The 8,439-nt window shown below is 45.2% G+C and overlaps 1 long non-coding RNA gene across 1 annotated transcript; it reads right to left on the bottom strand.

Annotated features, from left to right (window-relative positions):
• Positions 1–1,666: 1,666 nt before the first annotated feature.
• LOC123732795 (uncharacterized) lies at positions 1,667–8,184 on the bottom strand. The gene is made up of 3 exons (XR_006763415.1): positions 8,119–8,184; positions 7,359–7,595; positions 1,667–1,795 (listed from the first exon to the last, which is right to left on the bottom strand). It is a non-coding gene; the product is annotated as an uncharacterized lncRNA (long non-coding RNA).
• Between the last annotated feature and the right edge of the window lie 255 nt (positions 8,185–8,439).

Raw genomic sequence — 8,439 nt, 5'->3', positions numbered from 1 at the left:
AGAGGAGAGGAGAGGAGAGGAGACAGACAGAGAGGAGAGGAGACAGAGAGGAGAGGAGACAGAGAGGAGAGGAGACAGAGAGGGAGACAGAGAGGAGAGGAGAGGAGAGGAGAGGAGAGGAGACAGAGAGGAGACAGAGAGAGAGGAGAGGAGACAGAGAGGAGAGGAGACAGAGAGGAGACAGAGAGGAGACAGAGAGGAGACAGAGAGGAGACAGAGAGGAGACAGAGAGGAGAGGAGACAGAGAGGAGAGGAGACAGAGAGGAGACAGAGAGGAGACAGAGAGGAGAGCAGAGAGGAGACAGAGAGGAGAGGAGACAGAGAGGAGAGGAGAGGAGAGGAGAGGAGAGGAGACAGAGAGGAGACAGAGAGGAGACAGAGAGGAGACAGAGAGGAGACAGAGAGGAGAGGAGACAGAGAGGAGAGGACAGAGAGGAGACAGAGAGGAGACAGAGAGGAGACAGAGAGGAGACAGAGAGGAGACAGAGAGGAGAGGAGAGACAGAGAGACAGAGAGGAGAGAGATGAAAGGAGAGTTTAAAATCAAATTGTTATTCGTCCCATGCTCCAAATATAACAGGTGTAAACTTTACAGTGAGATGTTCCAAAAACGTTGCGCCACGCCGGCCGCGACCGGAGACCAGCACCCACCCACCCAGCCAGCACCCACCCAGCACCCACCCACCCACCCAGCACCCACCCAGCACCAACCCACCCACCCAGCACCCACCCAGCACCCACCCACCCAGCACCCACCCAGCACCCAGGGGTACGCAGTAGGCTAAGTGGGAGGGTTGAGGGGTCCTGGCTATGAAACGCAGTAGGCTAAGTGGGAGGGTTGAGGGGTACCTGGCTATGAAACGCAGTAGGCTAAGTGGGAGGGTTGAGGGGTACCTGGCTATGAAACGCAGTAGGCTAAGTGGGAGGGTTGAGGGGTACCTGGCTATGAAACGGTAGGCTAAGTGGGAGGGTTGAGGGGTACCTGGCTATGAAACGCAGTAGGCTAAGTGGGAGGGTTGAGGGGTACCTGGCTATGAAACACACATTTTACCTTTATTTAACCAGGCAAGTCAGTTAAGAACAAATTATTATTTACAATGACGGCCAAACCCAGACGACGCTGGGCCAATTGTGCCCCGCTCTATGGGACTCCCAATCACAGCCGGATGCGAAACAGCCTGGATTTGAACCAGGGTCTGTAGTGACGCCTCAAGCACTGAGATGCAGTAACTTAGACCGCTGTAAGGTGTGTGTGTGTGTAAGGTGTGTGTGTGTAAGGTGTGTGTGTGTGTAAGGTGTGTGTGTGTGTGTGTGTGTGTGTGTGTAAGGTGTGTGTGTGTGTGTGTAAGGTGTGTGTGTGTAAGGTGTGTGTGTGTGTGTGTGTAAGGTGTGTGTGTGTGTGTGTGGTGTGTGTGTGTGTGTGTGTGTGTAAGGTGTGTGTGTGTGTGTAAGGTGTGTGTGTGTGTGTAAGGTGTGTGTGTGTAAGGTGTGTGTGTGTGGTGTGTGTGTGTGTGTGTGTGTGTGTAAGGTGTGTGTGTGTGTGTAGGTGTGTGTGTGTAAGGTGTGTGTGTGTGTGGTGTGTGGTGTGTAAGGTGTGTGTGTGTGTGTGTGTGTGTGTGCTGCAAAGGTGTGCGTGTGTGTGTGTGCGTGTGTGTCGTGACCGGGGAAGTACGTGCCCTTGGTGGAGGAGGAGCTTGAGGAGGAAGCTCCGGTCACGTGGGCGCGGTCGTACGGAGGGCCGCTGGACCCGCCCATGATGCTCAACGAACCAATCACAGACTTTCCCCTGGACATACCTGAAGACAACACAAAGTAGGAGGAGTCAACAACACAAAGTCAATAACACATCAGTATTGTAGCCATAGATGGTAATATCTCTCTAGGAGCTGATCCATCAGTATTGCAGCCATAGATGGTAATATCTCTCTCAGGAGCTGATCCATCAGTATTGTAGCCATAGATGGTAATATCTCTCTCTAGGAGCTGATCCATCATCAGTATTGTAGCCATAGATGGTAATATCTCTCTCTAGGAGCTGATCCATCAGTATTGTAGCCATAGATGGCAATATCTCTCTCTAGGAGCTGATCCATCATCAGTATTGTAGCCATAGATGGTAATATCTCTCTCTAGGAGCTGATCCATCATCAGTATTGTAGCCATAGATGGTAATATCTCTCTAGGAGCTGATCCATCATCAGTATTGTAGCCATAGATGGTAATATCTCTCTCAGGAGCTGATCCATCATCAGTATTGTAGCCATAGATGGTAATATCTCTCTCAGGAGCTGATCCATCATAGTATTGTAGCCATAGATGGTAATATCTCTCTAGGGAGCTGATCCATCATCAGTATTGTAGCCATAGATGGTAATATCTCTCTCTAGGAGCTGATCCATCAAGTATTGTAGCCATAGATGGTAATATCTCTCTCTAGGAGCTGATCCATCATCAGTATTGTAGCCATAGATGGTAATATCTCTCTCTAGGAGCTGATCCATCAGTATTGTAGCCATAGATGGTAATATCTCTCTAGGAGCTGATCCATCATCAGTATTGTAGCCATAGATGGTTATATCTCTCTAGGAGCTGATCCATCATCAGTATTGTAGCCATAGATGGTAATATCTCTCTCTAGGAGCTGATCCATCATCAGTATTGTAGCCATAGATGGTAATATCTCTCTCTAGGAGCTGATCCATCATCAGTATTGTAGCCATAGATGGTAATATCTCTCTCTAGGAGCTGATCCATCAAGTATTGTAGCCATAGATGGTAATATCTCTCTCTAGGAGCTGATCCATCAGTATTGTAGCCATAGATGGTAATATCTCTCTAGGAGCTGATCCATCATCAGTATTGTAGCCATAGATGGTAATATCTCTCTCTAGGAGCTGATCCATCAGTATTGTAGCCATAGATGGTAATATCTCTCTCTAGGAGCTGATCCATCATCAGTATTGTAGCCATAGATGGTAATATCTCTCTCTAGGAGCTGATCCATCATCAGTATTGTAGCCATAGATGGTAATATCTCTCTCTAGGAGCTGATCCATCATCAGTATTGTAGCCATAGATGGTAATATCTCTCTCTAGGAGCTGATCCATCATCAGTATTGTAGCCATAGATGGTAATATCTCTCTCTAGGAGCTGATCCATCATCAGTATTGTAGCCATAGATGGTAATATCTCTCTCAGGAGCTGATCCATCATCAGTATTGTAGCCATAGATGGTAATATCTCTCTCTAGGAGCTGATCCATCATCAGTATTGTAGCCATAGATGGTAATATCTCTCTAGGAGCTGATCCATCATCAGTATTGTAGCCATAGATGGTAATATCTCTCTCTAGGAGCTGATCCATCATCAGTATTGTAGCCATAGATGGTAATATCTCTCTCTAGGAGCTGATCCATCATCAGTATTGTAGCCATAGATGGTAATATCTCTCTCTAGGAGCTGATCCATCATCAGTATTGTAGCCATAGATGGTAATATCTCTCTCTAGGAGCTGATCCATCATCAGTATTGTAGCCATAGATGGCAATATCTCTCTCTAGGAGCTGATCCATCATCAGTATTGTAGCCATAGATGGTAATATCTCTCTAGGAGCTGATCCATCATCAGTATTGTAGCCATAGATGGTAATATCTCTCTCTAGGAGCTGATCCATCATCAGTATTGTAGCCATAGATGGTAATATCTCTCTCTAGGAGCTGATCCATCAAGTATTGTAGCCATAGATGGTAATATCTCTCTCTAGGAGCTGATCCATCATCAGTATTGTAGCCATAGATGGTAATATCTCTCTCTAGGAGCTGATCCATCATCAGTATTGTCAGCCATAGATGTAATATCTCTCTCAGGAGCTGATCCATCATCAGTATTGCAGCCATAGATGTGTAATATCTCTCTCTAGGAGCTGATCCATCAGTATTGTAGCCATAGATGGTAATATCTCTCTCTAGGAGCTGATCCATCATCAGTATTGTAGCCATAGATGGTAATATCTCTCTCTAGGAGCTGATCCATCACGTATTGTAGCCATCGATGGCAATATCTCTCTCTAGGAGCTGATCCATCATCAGTATTGTAGCCATAGATGGTAATATCTCTCTAGGAGCTGATCCATCATCAGTATTGTAGCCATAGATGGTAATATTCTCTCTCTAGGAGCTGATCCATCATCAGTATTGTAGCCATAGATGGTAATATCTCTCTCTGAGGAGCTGATCCATCACGTATTGTAGCCATAGATGGTAATATCTCTCTCTAGGAGCTGATCCATCATCAGTATTGTAGCCATAGATGGTAATATCTCTCTCTAGGAGCTGATCCATCAAGTATTGTAGCCATAGATGGTAATATCTCTCTCTAGGAGCTGATCCATCAGTATTGTAGCCATAGATGGTAATATCTCTCTCTAGGAGCTGATCCATCATCAAGTATTGTAGCCATAGATGGTAATATCTCTCTCTAGGAGCTGATCCATCATCAGTATTGTAGCCATAGATGGTAATATCTCTCTCTAGGAGCTGATCCATCATCAGTATTGTAGCCATAGATGGTAATATCTCTCTCTAGGAGCTGATCCATCATCAGTATTGTAGCCATAGATGGTAATATCTCTCTCTAGGAGCTGATCCATCATCAGTATTGTAGCCATAGATGGTAATATCTCTCTCTAGGAGCTGATCCATCATCAGTATTGTAGCCATAGATGGTAATATCTCTCTCTAGGGCTGATCCATCATCAGTATTGTAGCCATAGATGGTAATATCTCTCTCTAGGAGCTGATCCATCATCAGTATTGTAGCCATAGATGGTAATATCTCTCTCTAGGAGCTGATCCATCATCGTATTGTAGCCATAGATGGTAATATCTCTCTTAGGAGCTGATCCATCATCAGTATTGTAGCCATAGATGGTAATATCTCTCTCTAGGAGCTGATCCATCATCAGTATTGTAGCCATAGATGGTAATATCTCTCTAGGAGCTGATCCATCAGTATTGTAGCCATAGATGGTAATATCTCTCTCTAGGAGCTGATCCATCATCAGTATTGTAGCCATAGATGGTAATATCTCTCTAGGAGCTGATCCATCTCGTATTGTAGCCATAGATGGTAATATCTCTCTCTAGGAGCTGATCCATCATCAGTATTGTGCCATAGATGGTAATATCTCTCTCTAGGAGCTGATCCATCATCAGTATTGTAGCACATACATGGTAATATCTCTCTCTAGGAGCTGATCCATCAGTATTGTAGCCATAGATGGTAATATATCTCTCTAGGAGCTGATCCATCATCAGTATTGCAGCCATAGATGGTAATATCTCTCTCTAGGAGCTGATCCATCAGTATTGTAGCCATAGATGGTAATATATCTCTCTAGGAGCTGATCCATCATCAGTATTGTGCCATAGATGGTAATATCTCTCTCTAGGAGCTGATCCATCATCAGTATTGTAGCCATAGATGGTAATATCTCTCTAGGAGCTGATCCATCATCAGTATTGTAGCCATAGATGGTAATATCTCTCTCTAGGAGCTGATCCATCATCAGTATTGTAGCCATAGATGGTAATATCTCTCTCTAGGAGCTGATCCATCAGTATTGTAGCCATAGATGGTAATATCTCTCTAGGAGCTGATCCATCATCAGTATTGTAGCCATAGATGGTAATATCTCTCTCTAGGAGCTGATCCATCATCAGTATTGTAAGCCATAGATGGTAATATCTCTCTAGGAGCTGATCCATCATCAGTATTGTAGCCATAGATGGTAATATCTCTCTCTAGGAGCTGATCCATCATCAGTTTGTAGCCATAGATGGTAATATCTCTCTAGGAGCTGATCCATCATCAGTATTGCAGCCATAGATGGTAATATCTCTCTCTAAGGAGCTGATCCATCATCAGTATTGTAGCCATAGATGGTAATATCTCTCTAGGAGCTGATCCATCATCAGTATTGTAGCCATAGATGGTAATATCTCTCTCTAGGAGCTGATCCATCATCAGTATTGTAGCCATAGATGGTAATATATCTCTCTAGGAGCTGATCCATCATCAGTATTGTAGCCATAGATGGTAATATATCTCTCTAGGAGCTGATCCATCATCAGTATTGTAGCCATAGATGGTAATATATATCTCTAGGAGCTGATCCATCAGTATTGTAGCCCATAGATGGTAATATCTCTCTCTTGGAGCTGATCCATCATCAGTATTGTAGCCATAGATGGTAATATCTCTCTCTAGGAGCTGATCCATCATCAGTATTGTAGCCATAGATGGTAATATCTCTCTCTAGGAGCTGATCCATCATCAGTATTGTAGCCATAGATGGTAATATCTCTCTAGGAGCTGATCCATCATCAGTATTGTAGCCATAGATGGTAATATCTCTCTAGGAGCTGATCCATCATCAGTATTGTAGCCATAGATGGTAATATCTCTCTCTTAGGAGCTGATCCATCATCAGTATTGTAGCCATAGATGGTAATATATCTCTCTAGGAGCTGATCCATCAGTATTGTAGCCATAGATGGTAATATCTCTCTCTAGGAGCTGATCCATCATCAGTATTGTAGCCATAGATGGTAATATCTCTCTAGGAGCTGATCCATCATCAGTATTGTAGCCATAGATGGTAATATCTCTCTCTAGGAGCTGATCCATCAGTATTGTAGCCATAGATGGTAATATCTCTCTAGGAGCTGATCCATCATCAGTATTGTAGCCATAGATGGTAATATCTCTCTCTAGGAGCTGATCCATCAGTATTGTAGCCATAGATGGTAATATCTCTCTCTAGGAGCTGATCCATCATCAGTATTGTAGCCATAGATGGTAATATCTCTCTCAGGAGCTGATCCATCAGTATTGTAGCCATAGATGGTAATATCTCTCTAGGAGCTGATCCATCAGTATGTAGCCATAGATGGTAATATCTCTCTCTAGGAGCTGATCCATCATCAGTATTGTGGCCATAGATGGTAATATCTCTCTCTAGGAGCTGATCCATCAGTATTGTAGCCATAGATGGTAATATCTCTCTCTAGGAGCTGATCCATCATCAGTATTGTAGCCATAGATGGTAATATCTCTCTCTAGGAGCTGATCCATCATCAGTATTGTAGCCATAGATGGTAATATCTCTCTCTAGGAGCTGATCCATCAGTATTGTAGCCATAGATGGTAATATCTCTCTCTAGGAGCTGATCCATCAGTATTGTAGCCATAGATGGTAATATCTCTCTCTAGGAGCTGATCCATCAGTATTGTAGCCATAGATGGTAATATTGTGTGTGTGGTGTGTTTGGTGTGTGTGTGTGTGTGTGGTCCCTACCTGGCAGAGACCCGGACAGAGAGGCAGGGTGAGGGCCGTAACCCAGGGAAACAGAGGGGCCGTAACCCAGGGAAACAGAGGGGTCGTTGGTTACCGTCTCCCGGTGCGTCCTTCATCTGGGGACAGAGAACTGCTGGCACACCAAGTAGACCGCGCCCACCACAAACAGCGCCATGACAACGCCCACAATGGAGCCGATGGTGTTGGTGGGCTGGGAGGACGGCTCTTCAGTCGGGTCTGGGGGGAGGGGAGGGGGGCAGAGGAGGAGGAGGGGGGCAGAGGAGGGGAGGGGGGCAGAGGAGGAGGAGGGGGCGGAGGAGGAGGGGGCAGAGGGGAGGAGGGGAGGAGGGGGCAGAGGAGGAGGGGAGGGGGGGGGGGAGGAGAGGAGGGGGAGAGGAGAGGAGAGGGGAGGAGGGGGGGAGAGGGGAGGAGGGAGGGGGGGAGAGGGGAGGAGGGGTGTTACTAGAATTACATTATTCCATGTTGAGCTGAGAGATCCAGCAGGTAAAATATTACCTTTAAGGCCGTTATAGTTGGAACAAATTATTCATCCCATCATTCAGACAAACTATAGAGAAACTGGCCTAGGATCAGATCTGTCATTCAGACAAACTATAGAGAAACTGGCCTAGGATCAGATCTGTCATTCAGACAAACTATAGAGAAACTGGCCTAGGATCAGATCTGTCATTCAGACAAACTATAGATAAACTCCTTCCTCAAGAGAGAAACTGGCCTAGGATCAGATCTGTAGACTTACAGCAGCCCATCTCGTCCGAGTTGTCAGAGCAGTCTGTAGAGTGATCACACATCTGATGTTTCCCCCACACACTGACCGCTGGAACAGCTGAAGTGGTCCGGGGAGCAATGTACTGGAGAGGAGAGGGGTAAACCAGGTTAACAAGGAATTAAACCAGGTTAAAACCAGGTTAAAACCAGGTTCAGCAGTAATCTACATTAGACTGGAGAGGGTTAAACCAGGTTCAGCAGTAATCTACATTAGACTGGAGAGGAGAGGGTTAAACCAGGTTCAGCAGTAATCTACATTAGACTGGAGAGGGTTAAACCAGGTTCAGCAGTA

This window comes from Salmo salar, unplaced genomic scaffold (genome assembly GCF_905237065.1).
Source record: "Salmo salar unplaced genomic scaffold, Ssal_v3.1, whole genome shotgun sequence".
Taxonomy (NCBI): Eukaryota; Metazoa; Chordata; class Actinopteri; order Salmoniformes; family Salmonidae; genus Salmo; species Salmo salar.
The sequence above is the reverse complement of the archived record's forward strand: the minus strand, read 5'-3'. Positions and strand labels throughout refer to the sequence as shown.